This window comes from Lissotriton helveticus, chromosome 1_1, assembly GCF_964261635.1.
Source record: "Lissotriton helveticus chromosome 1_1, aLisHel1.1, whole genome shotgun sequence".
Lineage (NCBI taxonomy): Eukaryota > Metazoa > Chordata > Amphibia > Caudata > Salamandridae > Lissotriton > Lissotriton helveticus.
Window position 1 is genome coordinate 602,980,876 of NC_136057.1, and position 19,931 is coordinate 603,000,806.

Sequence of the window (19,931 nt, forward strand, 5' to 3'; positions counted from 1 at the left end):
GCCCATTTCCCTTTCTCTCCCTCTGCTCCTTCACTCGTTTTCACTCGTTTTTTTCCCCTTTCTATCTTTCACCTTTCTGCACCTCTGCTCTTTTGTGCCTTATTTTTGCCCATTTTCCCTTTCTCTCCCTCTGCTCCTTCTCTCGTTTTCACTCGTTTTTTTACCCTTTCTATCTTTCACCTTTCTGCTCTTTTCTGCATCTCTGCTCTTTTGTGCCTTATTTCTGCCTATTTTCCCTTTTTTCTTTATCCCTTCTTTCTTCCCTTTACCTTTCCCCGCCGCTGCTGCCCCCGCGGCCCCTCCCCCCCCAGCACGACCGGCCCAATCCAGCTCCCCTTCCCGCTCCCGCCTCCCAGCTGTCCAGCCCTCCCCGACCCCTACTTAATGGCGGCCACTGCGGGGACAGGCGAGCAAGACCACTGACTCATTGTCAGTGAAATTGCTCTCCCACCCTCGCAGCTCCACCATTAAGTGAGGTGCCCCTGCCCCTGCACTCTTGAGTGTTGGTGTTCGAGGCCCTCCTCCACCCGCAGGTTTCCCTGCGCCTCATCCCTGGAGGTCCAGTGGACCTCTGTCTCCTTTCTTTCTTTCTGCTCCTTCACTCGTTTTTCTCCCCTTGCTATCTTTCACCTTTCTGCAACTCTGTTCTTGTGAGCCTTATTTCTGCCCATTTCACTTTCTCTCCCTCTGCTCCTTCACTCGTTTTCACTCGTTTTTTCCCCCTTTCTATCTTTCACCTTTCTGCACCTCTGCTCTTTTGTGCCTTATTTTTGCCCATTTTCCCTTTCTCTCCCTCTGCTCCTTCTCTCGTTTTCACTCGTTTTTTTAACCTTTCTATCTTTCACCTTTCTGCTCTTTTCTGCATCTCTGCTCTTTTGTGCCTTATTTCTGCCTATTTTCCCTTTTTTCTTTATCCCTTCTTTCCTCCCTTTACCTTTCCCCGCCGCTGCTGCCCCCGCGGCCCCTCCCCCCCCAGCACGACCGGCCCAATCCAGCTCCCCTCCCCGCTCCCGCCTCCCAGCTGTCCAGCCCTCCCCGACCCCTACTTAATGGCGGCCACTGCGGGGACAGGCGAGCAAGACCACTGACTCATTGTCAGTGAAATTGCTCTCCCACCCTCGCAGCTCCACCATTAAGTGAGGTGCCCCTGCCCCTGCACTCTTGAGTGTTGGTGTTCGAGGCCCTCCTCCACCCGCAGGTTTCCCTGCGCCTCATCCCTGGTGGTCCAGTGGACCTCTGTCTCCTTTCTTTCTTTCTGCTCCTTCACTCGTTTTTCTCCCCTTGCTATCTTTCACCTTTCTGCACCTCTGTTCTTGTGCGCCTTATTTCTGCCCATTTCCCTTTCTCTCCCTCTGCTCCTTAACACGTTTTCACTCGTTTATTTCCCCTTTCTATCTTTCACCTTTCTGCACCTGTGCTCTTTTGTGCCTTATTTTTGCTCATTTTCCCTTTCTCTCCCTCTGCTCCTTCTCTCGTTTTCACTCGTTTTTTTACCCTTTCTATCTTTCACCTTTCTGCTCTTTTCTGCATCTCTGCTCTTTTGTGCCTTATTTCTGCCTATTTTCCCTTTTTTCTTTATCCCTTCTTTCCTCCCTTTACCTTTCCCCGCCGCTGCTGCCCCCGCGGCCCCTCCCCCCCAGCACGACCGGCCCAATCCAGCTCCCCTTCCCGCTCCCGCCTCCCAGCTGTCCAGCCCTCCCCGACCCCTACTTAATGGCGGCCACTGCGGGGACAGGCGAGCAAGACCACTGACTCATTGTCAGTGAAATTGCTCTCCCACCCTCGCAGCTCCACCATTAAGTGAGGTGCCCCTGCCCCTGCACTCCTGAGTGTTGGTGTTCGAGGCCCTCCTCCACCCGCAGGTTTCCCTGCGCCTCATCCCTGGTGGTCCAGTGGACCTCTGTCTCCTTTCTTTCTTTCTGCTCCTTCACTCGTTTTTCTCCCCTTGCTATCTTTCACCTTTCTGCACCTCTGTTCTTGTGCGCCTTATTTCTGCCCATTTCCCTTTCTCTCCCTCTGCTCCTTCACTCGTTTTCACTCGTTTTTTCCCCCTTTCTATCTTTCACCTTTCTGCACCTCTGCTCTTTTGTGCCTTATTTTTGCCCATTTTCCCTTTCTCTCCCTCTGCTCCTTCTCTCGTTTTCACTCGTTTCTTTACCCTTTCTATCTTTCACCTTTCTGCTCTTTTCTGCATCTCTGCTCTTTTGTGCCTTATTTCTGCCTATTTTCCCTTTTTTCTTTATCCCTTCTTTCCTCCCTTTACCTTTCCCCGCCGCTGCTGCCCCCGCGGCCCCTCCCCCCCCAGCACGACCGGCCCAATCCAGCTCCCCTCCCCGCTCCCGCCTCCCAGCTGTGCAGCCCTCCCCGACCCCTACTTAATGGCGGCCACTGCGGGGACAGGCGAGCAAGACCACTGACTCATTGTCAGTGAAATTGCTCTCCCACCCTCGCAGCTCCACCATTAAGTGAGGTGCCCCTGCCCCTGCACTCTTGAGTGTTGGTGTTCGAGGCCCTCCTTCACCCGCAGGTTTCCCTGCGCCTCATCCCTGGTGGTCCAGTGGACCTCTGTCTCCTTTCTTTCTTTCTGCTCCTTCACTCGTTTTTCTCCCCTTGCTATCTTTCACCTTTCTGCACCTCTGTTCTTGTGCGCCTTATTTCTGCCCATTTCCCTTTCTCTCCCTCTGCTCCTTCACTCGTTTTCACTCGTTTTTTTCCCCTTTCTATCTTTCACCTTTCTGCACCTCTGCTCTTTTGTGCCTTATTTATTGCCCATTTTCCCTTTCTCTCCCTCTGCTCCTTCTCTCGTTTTCACTCGTTTTTTTACCCTTTCTATCTTTCACTTTCTGCTCTTTTCTGCATCTCTGCTCTTTTGTGCCTTATTTCTGCCTATTTTCCCTTTTTTCTTTATCCCTTCTTTCCTCCCTTTACCTTTCACCGCCGCTGCTGCCCCCGCGGCCCCTCCCCCCCAGCACGACCGGCCCAATCCAGCTCCCCTCCCCGCTCCCGCCTCCCAGCTGTCCAGCCCTCCCCGACCCCTACTTAATGGCGGCCACTGCGGGGACAGGCGAGCAAGACCACTGACTCATTGTCAGTGAAATTGCTCTCCCACCCTCGCAGCTCCACCATTAAGTGAGGTGCCCCTGCCCCTGCACTCTTGAGTGTTGGTGTTCGAGGCCCTCCTCCACCCGCAGGTTTCCCTGCGCCTCATCCCTGGTGGTCCAGTGGACCTCTGTCTCCTTTCTTTCTTTCTGCTCCTTCACTCGTTTTTCTCCCCTTGCTATCTTTCACCTTTCTGCACCTCTGTTCTTGTGCGCCTTATTTCTGCCCATTTCCCTTTCTCTCCCTCTGCTCCTTCACTCGTTTTTTTCCCCTTTCTATCTTTCACCTTTCTGCACCTCTGCTCTTTTGTGCCTTATTTTTGCCCATTTTCCCTTTCTCTCCCTCTGCTCCTTCTCTCGTTTTCACTCGTTTTTTTACCCTTTCTATCTTTCACCTTTCTGCTCTTTTCTGCATCTCTGCTCTTTTGTGCCTTATTTCTGCCTATTTTCCCTTTTTTCTTTATCCCTTCTTTCCTCCCTTTACCTTTCCCCGCCGCTGCTGCCCCCGCGGCCCCTCCCCCCCAGTACGACCGGCCCAATCCAGCTCCCCTCCCCGCTCCCGCCTCCCAGCTGTCCAGCCCTCCCCGACCCCTACTTAATGGCGGCCACTGCGGGGACAGGCGAGCAAGACCACTGACTCATTGTCAGTGAAATTGCTCTCCCACCCTCGCAGCTCCACCATTAAGTGAGGTGCCCCTGCCCCTGCACTCTTGAGTGTTGGTGTTCGAGGCCCTCCTCCACCCGCAGGTTTCCCTGCGCCTCATCCCTGGTGGTCCAGTGGACCTCTGTCTCCTTTCTTTCCTTCTGCTCCTTCACTCGTTTTTCTCCCCTTGCTATCTTTCACCTTTCTGCACCTCTGTTCTTGTGCGCCTTATTTCTGCCCATTTCCCTTTCTCTCCCTCTGCTCCTTCACTCGTTTTCACTCGTTTTTTCCCCCTTTCTATCTTTCACCTTTCTGCACCTCTGCTCTTTTGTGCCTTATTTTTGCCCATTTTCCTTTTCTCTCCCTCTGCTCCTTCTCTCGTTTTCACTCGTTTTTTTACCCTTTCTATCTTTCACCTTTCTGCATCTCTGCTCTTTTGTGCCTTATTTCTGCCTATTTTCCCTTTTTTCTTTATCCCTTCTTTCCTCCCTTTACCTTTCCCCGCCGCTGCTGCCCCCGCGGCCCCTCCCCCCCAGCACGACCGGCCCAATCCAGCTCCCCTCCCCGCTCCCGCCTCCCAGCTGTCCAGCCCTCCCCGACCCCTACTTAATGGCGGCCACTGCGGGGACAGGCGAGCAAGACCACTGACTCATTGTCAGTGAAATTGCTCTCCCACCCTCGCAGCTCCACCATTAAGTGAGGTGCCCCTGCCCCTGCACTCTTGAGTGTTGGTGTTCGAGGCCCTCCTCCACCCGCAGGTTTCCCTGCGCCTCATCCCTGGTGGTCCAGTGGACCTCTGTCTCCTTTCTTTCTTTCTGCTCCTTCACTCGTTTTTCTCCCCTTGCTATCTTTCACCTTTCTGCACCTCTGTTCTTGTGCGCCTTATTTCTGCCCATTTCCCTTTCTCTCCCTCTGCTCCTTCACTCGTTTTCACTCGTTTTTTTCCCCTTTCTATCTTTCACCTTTCTGCACCTCTGCTCTTTTGTGCCTTATTTTTGCCCATTTTCCCTTTCTCTCCCTCTGCTCCTTCTCTTGTTTTCACTCGTTTTTTTTACCCTTTCTATCTTTCACCTTTCTGCTCTTTTCTGCATCTCTGCTCTTTTGTGCCTTATTTCTGCCTATTTTCCCTTTTTTCTTTATCCCTTCTTTCCTCCCTTTACCTTTCCCCGCCACTGCTGCCCCCGCGGCCCCTCCCCCCCCAGCACGACCGGCCCAATCCAGCTCCCCTTCCCGCTCCCGCCTCCCAGCTGTCCAGCCCTCCCCGACCCCTACTTAATGGCGGCCACTGCGGGGACAGGCGAGCAAGACCACTGACTGATTGTCAGTGAAATTGCTCTCCCACCCTCGCAGCTCCACCATTAAGTGAGGTGCCCCTGCCCCTGCACTCCTGAGTGTTGGTGTTCGAGGCCCTCCTCCACCCGCAGGTTTCCCTGCGCCTCATCCCTGGTGGTCCAGTGGACCTCTGTCTCCTTTCTTTCTTTCTGCTCCTTCACTCGTTTTTCTCCCCTTGCTATCTTTCACCTTTCTGCACCTCTGTTCTTGTGCGCCTTATTTCTGCCCATTTCCCTTTCTCTCCCTCTGCTCCTTCACTCGTTTTCACTCGTTTTTTTCCCCTTTCTATCTTTCACCTTTCTGCACCTCTGCTCTTTTGTGCCTTATTTTTGCCCATTTTCCCTTTCTCTCCCTCTGCTCCTTCTCTCGTTTTCACTCGTTTTTTTTACCCTTTCTATCTTTCACCTTTCTGCTCTTTTCTGCATCTCTGCTCTTTTGTGCCTTATTTCTGCCTATTTTCCCTTTTTTCTTTATCCCTTCTTTCCTCCCTTTACCTTTCGCCGCCGCTGCTGCCCCCGCGGCCCCTCCCCCCCAGCACGACCGGCCCAATCCAGCTCCCCTCCCCGCTCCCGCCTCCCAGCTGTCCAGCCCTCCCCGACCCCTACTTAATGGCGGCCACTGCGGGGACAGGCGAGCAAGACCACTGACTCATTGTCAGTGAAATTGCTCTCCCACCCTCGCAGCTCCACCATTAAGTGAGGTGCCCCTGCCCCTGCACTCTTGAGTGTTGGTGTTCGAGGCCCTCCTCCACCCGCAGGTTTCCCTGCGCCTCATCCCTGGTGGTCCAGTGGACCTCTGTCTCCTTTCTTTCTTTCTGCTCCTTCACTCGTTTTTCTCCCCTTGCTATCTTTCACCTTTCTGCACCTCTGTTCTTGTGCGCCTTATTTCTGCCCATTTCCCTTTCTCTCCCTCTGCTCCTTCACTCGTTTTCACTCGTTTTTTTCCCCTTTCTATCTTTCACCTTTCTGCACCTCTGCTCTTTTGTGCCTTATTTTTGCCCATTTTCCCTTTCTCTCCCTCTGCTCCTTCTCTCGTTTTCACTCGTTTTTTTACCCTTTCTATCTTTCACCTTTCTGCATCTCTGCTCTTTTGTGCCTTATTTCTGCCTATTTTCCCTTTTTTCTTTATCCCTTCTTTCCTCCCTTTACCTTTCCCAGCCGCTGCTGCCCCCGCGGCCCCTCCCCCCCCAGCACGACCGGCCCAATCCAGCTCCCCTCCCCGCTCCCGCCTCCCAGCTGTCCAGCCCTCCCCGACCCCTACTTAATGGCGGCCACTGCGGGGACAGGCGAGCAAGACCACTGACTCATTGTCAGTGAATTTGCTCTCCCACCCTCGCAGCTCCACCATTAAGTGAGGTGCCCCTGCCCCTGCACTCTTGAGTGTTGGTGTTCGAGGCCCTCCTCCACCCGCAGGTTTCCCTGCGCCTCATCCCTGGTGGTCCAGTGGACCTCTGTCTCCTTTCTTTCTTTCTGCTCCTTCACTCGTTTTTCTCCCCTTGCTATCTTTCACCTTTCTGCACCTCTGTTCTTGTGCGCCTTATTTCTGCCCATTTCCCTTTCTCTCCCTCTGCTCCTTCACTCGTTTTCACTAGTTTTTTTCCCCTTTCTATCTTTCACCTTTCTGCACCTCTGCTCTTTTGTGCCTTATTTTTGCCCATTTTCCCTTTCTCTCCCTCTGCTCCTTCTCTCGTTTTCACTCGTTTTTTTACCCTTTCTATCTTTCACCTTTCTGCTCTTTTCTGCATCTCTGCTCTTTTGTGCCTTATTTCTGCCTATTTTCCCTTTTTTCTTTATCCCTTCTTTCCTCCCTTTACCTTTCCCCGCCGCTGCTGCCCCCGCGGCCCCTCCCCCCCCAGCACGACCGGCCCAATCCAGCTCCCCTCCCCGCTCCCGCCTCCCAGCTGTCCAGCCCTCCCCGACCCCTACTTTATGGCGGCCACTGCGGGGACAGGCGAGCAAGACTACTGACTCATTGTCAGTGAAATTGCTCTCCCACCCTCGCAGCTCCACCATTAAGTGAGGTGCCCCTGCCCCTGCACTCTTGAGTGTTGGTGTTCGAGGCCCTACTCCACCCGCAGGTTTCCCTGCGCCTCATCCCTGGTGGTCCAGTGGACCTCTGTCTCCTTTCTTTCTTTCTGCTCCTTCACTCGTTTTTCTCCCCTTGCTATCTTTCACCTTTCTGCACCTCTGTTCTTGTGCTCCTTATTTCTGCCCATTTCCCTTTCTCTCCCTCTGCTCCTTCACTCGTTTTCACTCGTTTTTTTCCCCTTTCTATCTTTCACCTTTCTGCACCTCTGCTCTTTTGTGCCTTATTTATTGCCCATTTTCCCTTTCTCTCCCTCTGCTCCTTCTCTCGTTTTCACTCGTTTTTTTACCCTTTCTATCTTTCACTTTCTGCTCTTTTCTGCATCTCTGCTCTTTTGTGCCTTATTTCTGCCTATTTTCCCTTTTTTCTTTATCCCTTCTTTCCTCCCTTTACCTTTCACCGCCGCTGCTGCCCCCGCGGCCCCTCCCCCCCAGCACGACCGGCCCAATCCAGCTCCCCTTCCCGCTCCCGCCTCCCAGCTGTCCAGCCCTCCCCGACCCCTACTTAATGGCGGCCACTGCGGGGACAGGCGAGCAAGACCACTGACTCATTGTCAGTGAAATTGCTCTCCCACCCTCGCAGCTCCACCATTAAGTGAGGTGCCCCTGCCCCTGCACTCCTGAGTGTTGGTGTTCGAGGCCCTCCTCCACCCGCAGGTTTCCCTGCGCCTCATCCCTGGTGGTCCAGTGGACCTCTGTCTCCTTTCTTTCTTTCTGCTCCTTCACTCGTTTTTCTCCCCTTGCTATCTTTCACCTTTCTGCACCTCTGTTCTTGTGCGCCTTATTTCTGCCCATTTCCCTTTCTCTCCCTCTGCTCCTTCACTCGTTTTCACTCGTTTTTTTCCCCTTTCTATCTTTCACCTTTCTGCACCTCTGCTCTTTTGTGCCTTATTTTTGCCCATTTTCCCTTTCTCTCCCTCTGCTCCTTCTCTCGTTTTCACTCGTTTTTTTTACCCTTTCTATCTTTCACCTTTCTGCTCTTTTCTGCATCTCTGCTCTTTTGTGCCTTATTTCTGCCTATTTTCCCTTTTTTCTTTATCCCTTCTTTCCTCCCTTTACCTTTCCCCGCCGCTGCTGCCCCCGCGGCCCCTCCCCCCCAGCACGACTGGCCCAATCCAGCTCCCCTTCCCGCTCCCGCCTCCCAGCTGTCCAGCCCTCCCCGACCCCTACTTAATGGCGGCCACTGCGGGGACAGGCGAGCAAGACCACTGACTCATTGTCAGTGAAATTGCTCTCCCACCCTCGCAGCTCCACCATTAAGTGAGGTGCCCCTGCCCCTGCACTCCTGAGTGTTGGTGTTCGAGGCCCTCCTCCACCCGCAGGTTTCCCTGCGCCTCATCCCTGGTGGTCCAGTGGACCTCTGTCTCCTTTCTTTCTTTCTGCTCCTTCACTCGTTTTTCTCCCCTTGCTATCTTTCACCTTTCTGCACCTCTGTTCTTGTGCGCCTTATTTCTGCCCATTTCCCTTTCTCTCCCTCTGCTCCTTCACTCGTTTTCACTCGTTTTTTCCCCCTTTCTATCTTTCACCTTTCTGCACCTCTGCTCTTTTGTGCCTTATTTTTGCCCATTTTCCCTTTCTCTCCCTCTGCTCCTTCTCTCGTTTTCACTCGTTTTTTTACCCTTTCTATCTTTCACCTTTCTGCTCTTTTCTGCATCTCTGCTCTTTTGTGCCTTATTTCTGCCTATTTTCCCTTTTTTCTTTATCCCTTCTTTCCTCCCTTTACCTTTCCCCGCCGCTGCTGCCCCCGCGGCCCCTCCCCCCCCAGCACGACCGGCCCAATCCAGCTCCCCTCCCCGCTCCCGCCTCCCAGCTGTCCAGCCCTCCCCGACCCCTACTTAATGGCGGCCACTGCGGGGACAGGCGAGCAAGACCACTGACTCATTGTCAGTGAAATTGCTCTCCCACCCTCGCAGCTCCACCATTAAGTGAGGTGCCCCTGCCCCTGCACTCTTGAGTGTTGGTGTTCGAGGCCCTCCTTCACCCGCAGGTTTCCCTGCGCCTCATCCCTGGTGGTCCAGTGGACCTCTGTCTCCTTTCTTTCTTTCTGCTCCTTCACTCGTTTTTCTCCCCTTGCTATCTTTCACCTTTCTGCACCTCTGTTCTTGTGCTCCTTATTTCTGCCCATTTCCCTTTCTCTCCCTCTGCTCCTTCACTCGTTTTCACTCGTTTTTTTCCCCTTTCTATCTTTCACCTTTCTGCACCTCTGCTCTTTTGTGCCTTATTTATTGCCCATTTTCCCTTTCTCTCCCTCTGCTCCTTCTCTCGTTTTCACTCGTTTTTTTACCCTTTCTATCTTTCACTTTCTGCTCTTTTCTGCATCTCTGCTCTTTTGTGCCTTATTTCTGCCTATTTTCCCTTTTTTCTTTATCCCTTCTTTCCTCCCTTTACCTTTCACCGCCGCTGCTGCCCCCGCGGCCCCTCCCCCCCAGCACGACCGGCCCAATCCAGCTCCCCTCCCCGCTCCCGCCTCCCAGCTGTCCAGCCCTCCCCGACCCCTACTTAATGGCGGCCACTGCGGGGACAGGCGAGCAAGACCACTGACTCATTGTCAGTGAAATTGCTCTCCCACCCTCGCAGCTCCACCATTAAGTGAGGTGCCCCTGCCCCTGCACTCTTGAGTGTTGGTGTTCGAGGCCCTCCTCCACCCGCAGGTTTCCCTGCGCCTCATCCCTGGTGGTCCAGTGGACCTCTGTCTCCTTTCTTTCTTTCTGCTCCTTCACTCGTTTTTCTCCCCTTGCTATCTTTCACCTTTCTGCACCTCTGTTCTTGTGCGCCTTATTTCTGCCCATTTCCCTTTCTCTCCCTCTGCTCCTTCACTCGTTTTCACTCATTTTTTTCCCCTTTCTATCTTTCACCTTTCTGCACCTCTGCTCTTTTGTGCCTTATTTTTGCCCATTTTCCCTTTCTCTCCCTCTGCTCCTTCTCTCGTTTTCACTCGTTTTTTTACCCTTTCTATCTTTCACCTTTCTGCTCTTTTCTGCATCTCTGCTCTTTTGTGCCTTATTTCTGCCTATTTTCCCTTTTTTCTTTATCCCTTCTTTCCTCCCTTTACCTTTCCCCGCCGCTGCTGCCCCCGCGGCCCCCCCCCCCAGCACGACTGGCCCAATCCAGCTCCCCTCCCCGCTCCCGCCTCCCAGCTGTCCAGCCCTCCCCGACCCCTACTTAATGGCGGCCACTGCGGGGACAGGCGAGCAAGACCACTGACTCATTGTCAGTGAAATTGCTCTCCCACCCTCGCAGCTCCACCATTAAGTGAGGTGCCCCTGCCCCTGCACTCTTGAGTGTTGGTGTTCGAGGCCCTCCTCCACCCGCAGGTTTCCCTGCGCCTCATCCCTGGTGGTCCAGTGGACCTCTGTCTCCTTTCTTTCTTTCTGCTCCTTCACTCGTTTTTCTCCCCTTGCTATCTTTCACCTTTCTGCACCTCTGTTCTTGTGCGCCTTATTTCTGCCCATTTCCCTTTCTCTCCCTCTGCTCCTTCACTCGTTTTTTTCCCCTTTCTATCTTTCACCTTTCTGCACCTCTGCTCTTTTGTGCCTTATTTTTGCCCATTTTCCCTTTCTCTCCCTCTGCTCCTTCTCTCGTTTTCACTCGTTTTTTTACCCTTTCTATCTTTCACCTTTCTGCTCTTTTCTGCATCTCTGCTCTTTTGTGCCTTATTTCTGCCTATTTTCCCTTTTTTCTTTATCCCTTCTTTCCTCCCTTTACCTTTCCCCGCCGCTGCTGCCCCCGCGGCCCCTCCCCCCCAGCACGACCGGCCCAATCCAGCTCCCCTCCCCGCTCCCGCCTCCCAGCTGTCCAGCCCTCCCCGACCCCTACTTAATGGCGGCCACTGCGGGGACAGGCGAGCAAGACCACTGACTCATTGTCAGTGAAATTGCTCTCCCACCCTCGCAGCTCCACCATTAAGTGAGGTGCCCCTGCCCCTGCACTCTTGAGTGTTGGTGTTCGAGGCCCTCCTCCACCCGCAGGTTTCCCTGCGCCTCATCCCTGGTGGTCCAGTGGACCTCTGTCTCCTTTCTTTCTTTCTGCTCCTTCACTCGATTTTCTCCCCTTGCTATCTTTCACCTTTCTGCACCTCTGTTCTTGTGCGCCTTATTTCTGCCCATTTCCCTTTCTCTCCCTCTGCTCCTTCACTCGTTTTCACTCGTTTTTTCCCCTTTCTATCTTTCACCTTTCTGCACCTCTGCTCTTTTGTGCCTTATTTTTGCCCATTTTCCCTTTCTCTCCCTCTGCTCCTTCTCTTGTTTTCACTCGTTTTTTTTACCCTTTCTATCTTTCACCTTTCTGCTCTTTTCTGCATCTCTGCTCTTTTGTGCCTTATTTCTGCCTATTTTCCCTTTTTTCTTTATCCCTTCTTTCCTCCCTTTACCTTTCCCCGCCACTGCTGCCCCCGCGGCCCCTCCCCCCCCAGCACGACCGGCCCAATCCAGCTCCCCTTCCCGCTCCCGCCTCCCAGCTGTCCAGCCCTCCCCGACCCCTACTTAATGGCGGCCACTGCGGGGACAGGCGAGCAAGACCACTGACTCATTGTCAGTGAAATTGCTCTCCCACCCTCGCAGCTCCACCATTAAGTGAGGTGCCCCTGCCCCTGCACTCCTGAGTGTTGGTGTTCGAGGCCCTCCTCCACCCGCAGGTTTCCCTGCGCCTCATCCCTGGTGGTCCAGTGGACCTCTGTCTCCTTTCTTTCTTTCTGCTCCTTCACTCGTTTTTCTCCCCTTGCTATCTTTCACCTTTCTGCACCTCTGTTCTTGTGCGCCTTATTTCTGCCCATTTCCCTTTCTCTCCCTCTGCTCCTTCACTCGTTTTCACTCGTTTTTTTCCCCTTTCTATCTTTCACCTTTCTGCACCTCTGCTCTTTTGTGCCTTATTTTTGCCCATTTTCCCTTTCTCTCCCTCTGCTCCTTCTCTCGTTTTCACTCGTTTTTTTTACCCTTTCTATCTTTCACCTTTCTGCTCTTTTCTGCATCTCTGCTCTTTTGTGCCTTATTTCTGCCTATTTTCCCTTTTTTCTTTATCCCTTCTTTCCTCCCTTTACCTTTCGCCGCCGCTGCTGCCCCCGCGGCCCCTCCCCCCCAGCACGACCGGCCCAATCCAGCTCCCCTCCCCGCTCCCGCCTCCCAGCTGTCCAGCCCTCCCCGACCCCTACTTAATGGCGGCCACTGCGGGGACAGGCGAGCAAGACCACTGACTCATTGTCAGTGAAATTGCTCTCCCACCCTCGCAGCTCCACCATTAAGTGAGGTGCCCCTGCCCCTGCACTCTTGAGTGTTGGTGTTCGAGGCCCTCCTCCACCCGCAGGTTTCCCTGCGCCTCATCCCTGGTGGTCCAGTGGACCTCTGTCTCCTTTCTTTCTTTCTGCTCCTTCACTCGTTTTTCTCCCCTTGCTATCTTTCACCTTTCTGCACCTCTGTTCTTGTGCGCCTTATTTCTGCCCATTTCCCTTTCTCTCCCTCTGCTCCTTCACTCGTTTTCACTCGTTTTTTTCCCCTTTCTATCTTTCACCTTTCTGCACCTCTGCTCTTTTGTGCCTTATTTTTGCCCATTTTCCCTTTCTCTCCCTCTGCTCCTTCTCTCGTTTTCACTCGTTTTTTTACCCTTTCTATCTTTCACCTTTCTGCTCTTTTCTGCATCTCTGCTCTTTTGTGCCTTATTTCTGCCTATTTTCCCTTTTTTCTTTATCCCTTCTTTCCTCCCTTTACCTTTCCCAGCCGCTGCTGCCCCCGCGGCCCCTCCCCCCCCAGCACGACCGGCCCAATCCAGCTCCCCTCCCCGCTCCCGCCTCCCAGCTGTCCAGCCCTCCCCGACCCCTACTTAATGGCGGCCACTGCGGGGACAGGCGAGCAAGACCACTGACTCATTGTCAGTGAATTTGCTCTCCCACCCTCGCAGCTCCACCATTAAGTGAGGTGCCCCTGCCCCTGCACTCTTGAGTGTTGGTGTTCGAGGCCCTCCTCCACCCGCAGGTTTCCCTGCGCCTCATCCCTGGTGGTCCAGTGGACCTCTGTCTCCTTTCTTTCTTTCTGCTCCTTCACTCGTTTTTCTCCCCTTGCTATCTTTCACCTTTCTGCACCTCTGTTCTTGTGCGCCTTATTTCTGCCCATTTCCCTTTCTCTCCCTCTGCTCCTTCACTCGTTTTCACTAGTTTTTTTCCCCTTTCTATCTTTCACCTTTCTGCACCTCTGCTCTTTTGTGCCTTATTTTTGCCCATTTTCCCTTTCTCTCCCTCTGCTCCTTCTCTCGTTTTCACTCGTTTTTTTACCCTTTCTATCTTTCACCTTTCTGCTCTTTTCTGCATCTCTGCTCTTTTGTGCCTTATTTCTGCCTATTTTCCCTTTTTTCTTTATCCCTTCTTTCCTCCCTTTACCTTTCCCCGCCGCTGCTGCCCCCGCGGCCCCTCCCCCCCCAGCACGACCGGCCCAATCCAGCTCTCCTCCCCGCTCCCGCCTCCCAGCTGTCCAGCCCTCCCCGACCCCTACTTAATGGCGGCCACTGCGGGGACAGGCGAGCAAGACTACTGACTCATTGTCAGTGAAATTGCTCTCCCACCCTCGCAGCTCCACCATTAAGTGAGGTGCCCCTGCCCCTGCACTCTTGAGTGTTGGTGTTCGAGGCCCTACTCCACCCGCAGGTTTCCCTGCGCCTCATCCCTGGTGGTCCAGTGGACCTCTGTCTCCTTTCTTTCTTTCTGCTCCTTCACTCGTTTTTCTCCCCTTGCTATCTTTCACCTTTCTGCACCTCTGTTCTTGTGCGCCTTATTTCTGCCCATTTCCCTTTCTCTCCCTCTGCTCCTTCACTCGTTTTCACTCGTTTTTTTCCCCTTTCTATCTTTCACCTTTCTGCACCTCTGCTCTTTTGTGCCTTATTTTTGCCCATTTTCCCTTTCTCTCCCTCTGCTCCTTCTCTCGTTTTCACTCGTTTTTTTACCCTTTCTATCTTTCACCTTTCTGCTCTTTTCTGCATCTCTGCTCTTTTGTGCCTTATTTCTGCCTATTTTCCCTTTTTTCTTTATCCCTTCTTTCCTCCCTTTACCTTTCCCCGCCGCTGCTGCCCCCGCGGCCCCTCCCCCCCCAGCACGACCGGCCCAATCCAGCTCCCCTCCCCGCTCCCGCCTCCCAGCTGTCCAGCCCTCCCCGACCCCTACTTTATGGCGGCCACTGCGGGGACAGGCGAGCAAGACTACTGACTCATTGTCAGTGAAATTGCTCTCCCACCCTCGCAGCTCCACCATTAAGTGAGGTGCCCCTGCCCCTGCACTCTTGAGTGTTGGTGTTCGAGGCCCTACTCCACCCGCAGGTTTCCCTGCGCCTCATCCCTGGTGGTCCAGTGGACCTCTGTCTCCTTTCTTTCTTTCTGCTCCTTCACTCGTTTTTCTCCCCTTGCTATCTTTCACCTTTCTGCACCTCTGTTCTTGTGCGCCTTATTTCTGCCCATTTCCCTTTCTCTCCCTCTGCTCCTTCACTCGTTTTCACTCGTTTTTTTCCCCTTTCTATCTTTCACCTTTCTGCACCTCTGCTCTTTTGTGCCTTATTTTTGCCCATTTTCCCTTTCTCTCCCTCTGCTCCTTCTCTCGTTTTCACTCGTTTTTTTTACCCTTTCTATCTTTCACCTTTCTGCTCTTTTCTGCATCTCTGCTCTTTTGTGCCTTATTTCTGCCTATTTTCCCTTTTTTCTTTATCCCTTCTTTCCTCCCTTTACCTTTCCCCGCCGCTGCTGCCCCCGCGGCCCCTCCCCCCCCAGCACGACCGGCCCAATCCAGCTCCCCTTCCCGCTCCCGCCTCCCAGCTGTCCAGCCCTCCCCGACCCCTACTTAATGGCGGCCACTGCGGGGACAGGCGAGCAAGACCACTGACTCATTGTCAGTGAAATTGCTCTCCCACCCTCGCAGCTCCACCATTAAGTGAGGTGCCCCTGCCCCTGCACTCCTGAGTGTTGGTGTTCGAGGCCCTCCTCCACCCGCAGGTTTCCCTGCGCCTCATCCCTGGTGGTCCAGTGGACCTCTGTCTCCTTTCTTTCTTTCTGCTCCTTCACTCGTTTTTCTCCCCTTGCTATCTTTCACCTTTCTGCACCTCTGTTCTTGTGCGCCTTATTTCTGCCCATTTCCCTTTCTCTCCCTCTGCTCCTTCACTCGTTTTCACTCATTTTTTCCCCCTTTCTATCTTTCACCTTTCTGCACCTCTGCTCTTTTGTGCCTTATTTTTGCCCATTTTCCCTTTCTCTCCCTCTGCTCCTTCTCTCGTTTTCACTCGTTTTTTTACCCTTTCTATCTTTCACCTTTCTGCTCTTTTCTGCATCTCTGCTCTTTTGTGCCTTATTTCTGCCTATTTTCCCTTTTTTCTTTATCCCTTCTTTCCTCCCTTTACCTTTCCCCGCCGCTGCTGCCCCCGCGGCCCCTCCCCCCCCAGCACGACCTGCCCAATCCAGCTCCCCTCCCCGCTCCCGCCTCCCAGCTGTCCAGCCCTCCCCGACCCCTACTTAATGGCGGCCACTGCGGGGACAGGCGAGCAAGACCACTGACTCATTGTCAGTGAAATTGCTCTCCCACCCTCGCAGCTCCACCATTAAGTGAGGTGCCCCTGCCCCTGCACTCTTGAGTGTTGGTGTTCGAGGCCCTCCTCCACCCGCAGGTTTCCCTGCGCCTCATCCCTGGTGGTCCAGTGGACCTCTGTCTCCTTTCTTTCTTTCTGCTCCTTCACTCGTTTTTCTCCCCTTGCTATCTTTCACCTTTCTGCACCTCTGTTCTTGTGCGCCTTATTTCTGCCCATTTCCCTTTCTCTCCCTCTGCTCCTTCACTCGTTTTTTTCCCCTTTCTATCTTTCACCTTTCTGCACCTCTGCTCTTTTGTGCCTTATTTTTGCCCATTTTCCCTTTCTCTCCCTCTGCTCCTTCTCTCGTTTTCACTCGTTTTTTTACCCTTTCTATCTTTCACCTTTCTGCTCTTTTCTGCATCTCTGCTCTTTTGTGCCTTATTTCTGCCTATTTTCCCTTTTTTCTTTATCCCTTCTTTCCTCCCTTTACCTTTCCCCGCCGCTGCTGCCCCCGCGGCCCCTCCCCCCCAGCACGACCGGCCCAATCCAGCTCCCCTCCCCGCTCCCGCCTCCCAGCTGTCCAGCCCTCCCCGACCCCTACTTAATGGCGGCCACTGCGGGGACAGGCGAGCAAGACCACTGACTCATTGTCAGTGAAATTGCTCTCCCACCCTCGCAGCTCCACCATTAAGTGAGGTGCCCCTGCCCCTGCACTCTTGAGTGTTGGTGTTCGAGGCCCTCCTCCACCCGCAGGTTTCCCTGCGCCTCATCCCTGGTGGTCCAGTGGACCTCTGTCTCCTTTCTTTCTTTCTGCTCCTTCACTCGATTTTCTCCCCTTGCTATCTTTCACCTTTCTGCACCTCTGTTCTTGTGCGCCTTATTTCTGCCCATTTCCCTTTCTCTCCCTCTGCTCCTTCACTCGTTTTCACTCGTTTTTTTCCCCTTTCTATCTTTCCCCTTTCTGCACCTCTGCTCTTTTGTGCCTTATTTTTGCCCATTTTCCCTTTCTCTCCCTCTGCTCCTTCTCTTGTTTTCACTCGTTTTTTTTACCCTTTCTATCTTTCACCTTTCTGCTCTTTTCTGCATCTCTGCTCTTTTGTGCCTTATTTCTGCCTATTTTCCCTTTTTTCTTTATCCCTTCTTTCCTCCCTTTACCTTTCGCCGCCGCTGCTGCCCCCGCGGCCCCTCCCCCCCAGCACGACCGGCCCAATCCAGCTCCCCTCCCCGCTCCCGCCTCCCAGCTGTCCAGCCCTCCCCGACCCCTACTTAATGGCGGCCACTGCGGGGACAGGCGAGCAAGACCACTGACTCATTGTCAGTGAAATTGCTCTCCCACCCTCGCAGCTCCACCATTAAGTGAGGTGCCCCTGCCCCTGCACTCTTGAGTGTTGGTGTTCGAGGCCCTCCTCCACCCGCAGGTTTCCCTGCGCCTCATCCCTGGTGGTCCAGTGGACCTCTGTCTCCTTTCTTTCTTTCTGCTCCTTCACTCGTTTTTCTCCCCTTGCTATCTTTCACCTTTCTGCACCTCTGTTCTTGTGCGCCTTATTTCTGCCCATTTCCCTTTCTCTCCCTCTGCTCCTTCACTCGTTTTCACTCGTTTTTTTCCCCTTTCTATCTTTCACCTTTCTGCACCTCTGCTCTTTTGTGCCTTATTTTTGCCCATTTTCCCTTTCTCTCCCTCTGCTCCTTCTCTCGTTTTCACTCGTTTTTTTACCCTTTCTATCTTTCACCTTTCTGCACCTCTGCTCTTTTGTGCCTTATTTTTGCCCATTTTCCTTTTCTCTCCCTCTGCTCCTTCTCTCGTTTTCACTCGTTTTTTTACCCTTTCTATCTTTCACCTTTCTGCATCTCTGCTCTTTTGTGCCTTATTTCTGCCTATTTTCCCTTTTTTCTTTATCCCTTCTTTCCTCCCTTTACCTTACCCAGCCGCTGCTGCCCCCGCGGCCCCTCCCCCCCCAGCACGACCGGCCCAATCCAGCTCCCCTCCCCGCTCCCGCCTCCCAGCTGTCCAGCCCTCCCCGACCCCTACTTAATGGCGGCCACTGCGGGGACAGGCGAGCAAGACCACTGACTCATTGTCAGTGAATTTGCTCTCCCACCCTCGCAGCTCCACCATTAAGTGAGGTGCCCCTGCCCCTGCACTCTTGAGTGTTGGTGTTCGAGGCCCTCCTCCACCCGCAGGTTTCCCTGCGCCTCATCCCTGGTGGTCCAGTGTACCTCTGTCTCCTTTCTTTCTTTCTGCTCCTTCACTCGTTTTTCTCCCCTTGCTATCTTTCACCTTTCTGCACCTCTGTTCTTGTGCGCCTTATTTCTGCCCATTTCCCTTTCTCTCCCTCTGCTCCTTCACTCGTTTTCACTAGTTTTTTTCCCCTTTCTATCTTTCACCTTTCTGCACCTCTGCTCTTTTGTGCCTTATTTTTGCACATTTTCCCTTTCTCTCCCTCTGCTCCTTCTCTCGTTTTCACTCGTTTTTTTACCCTTTCTATCTTTCACCTTTCTGCTCTTTTCTGCATCTCTGCTCTTTTGTGCCTTATTTCTGCCTATTTTCCCTTTTTTCTTTATCCCTTCTTTCCTCCCTTTACCTTTCCCCGCCGCTGCTGCCCCCGCGGCCCCTCCCCCCCCAGCACGACCGGCCCAATCCAGCTCCCCTCCCCGCTCCCGCCTCCCAGCTGTCCAGCCCTCCCCGACCCCTACTTAATGGCGGCCACTGCGGGGACAGGCGAGCAAGACTACTGACTCATTGTCAGTGAAATTGCTCTCCCACCCTCGCAGCTCCACCATTAAGTGAGGTGCCCCTGCCCCTGCACTCTTGAGTGTTGGTGTTCGAGGCCCTACTCCACCCGCAGGTTTCCCTGCGCCTCATCCCTGGTGGTCCAGTGGACCTCTGTCTCCTTTCTTTCTTTCTGCTCCTTCACTCGTTTTTCTCCCCTTGCTATCTTTCACCTTTCTGCACCTCTGTTCTTGTGCGCCTTATTTCTGCCCATTTCCCTTTCTCTCCCTCTGCTCCTTCACTCGTTTTCACTCGTTTTTTTCCCCTTTCTATCTTTCACCTTTCTGCACCTCTGCTCTTTTGTGCCTTATTTTTGCCCATTTTCCCTTTCTCTCCCTCTGCTCCTTCTCTCGTTTTCACTCGTTTTTTTACCCTTTCTATCTTTCACCTTTCTGCTCTTTTCTGCATCTCTGCTCTTTTGTGCCTTATTTCTGCCTATTTTCCCTTTTTTCTTTATCCCTTCTTTCCTCCCTTTACCTTTCCCCGCCGCTGCTGCCCCCGCGGCCCCTCCCCCCCCAGCACGACCGGCCCAATCCAGCTCCCCTCCCCGCTCCCGCCTCCCAGCTGTCCAGCCCTCCCCGACCCCTACTTTATGGCGGCCACTGCGGGGACAGGCGAGCAAGACTACTGACTCATTGTCAGTGAAATTGCTCTCCCACCCTCGCAGCTCCACCATTAAGTGAGGTGCCCCTGCCCCTGCACTCTTGAGTGTTGGTGTTCGAGGCCCTACTCCACCCGCAGGTTTCCCTGCGCCTCATCCCTGGTGGTCCAGTGGACCTCTGTCTCCTTTCTTTCTTTCTGCTCCTTCACTCGTTTTTCTCCCCTTGCTATCTTTCACCTTTCTGCACCTCTGTTCTTGTGCGCCTTATTTCTGCCCATTTCCCTTTCTCTCCCTCTGCTCCTTCACTCGTTTTCACTCGTTTTTTTCCCCTTTCTATCTTTCACCTTTCTGCACCTCTGCTCTTTTGTGCCTTATTTTTGCCCATTTTCCCTTTCTCTCCCTCTGCTCCTTCTCTCGTTTTCACTCGTTTTTTTTACCCTTTCTATCTTTCACCTTTCTGCTCTTTTCTGCATCTCTGCTCTTTTGTGCCTTATTTCTGCCTATTTTCCCTTTTTTCTTTATCCCTTCTTTCCTCCCTTTACCTTTCCCCGCCGCTGCTGCCCCCGCGGCCCCTCCCCCCCCAGCACGACCGGCCCAATCCAGCTCCCCTTCCCGCTCCCGCCTCCCAGCTGTCCAGCCCTCCCCGACCCCTACTTAATGGCGGCCACTGCGGGGACAGGCGAGCAAGACCACTGACTCATTGTCAGTGAAATTGCTCTCCCACCCTCGCAGCTCCACCATTAAGTGAGGTGCCCCTGCCCCTGCACTCCTGAGTGTTGGTGTTCGAGGCCCTCCTCCACCCGCAGGTTTCCCTGCGCCTCATCCCTGGTGGTCCAGTGGACCTCTGTCTCCTTTCTTTCTTTCTGCTCCTTCACTCG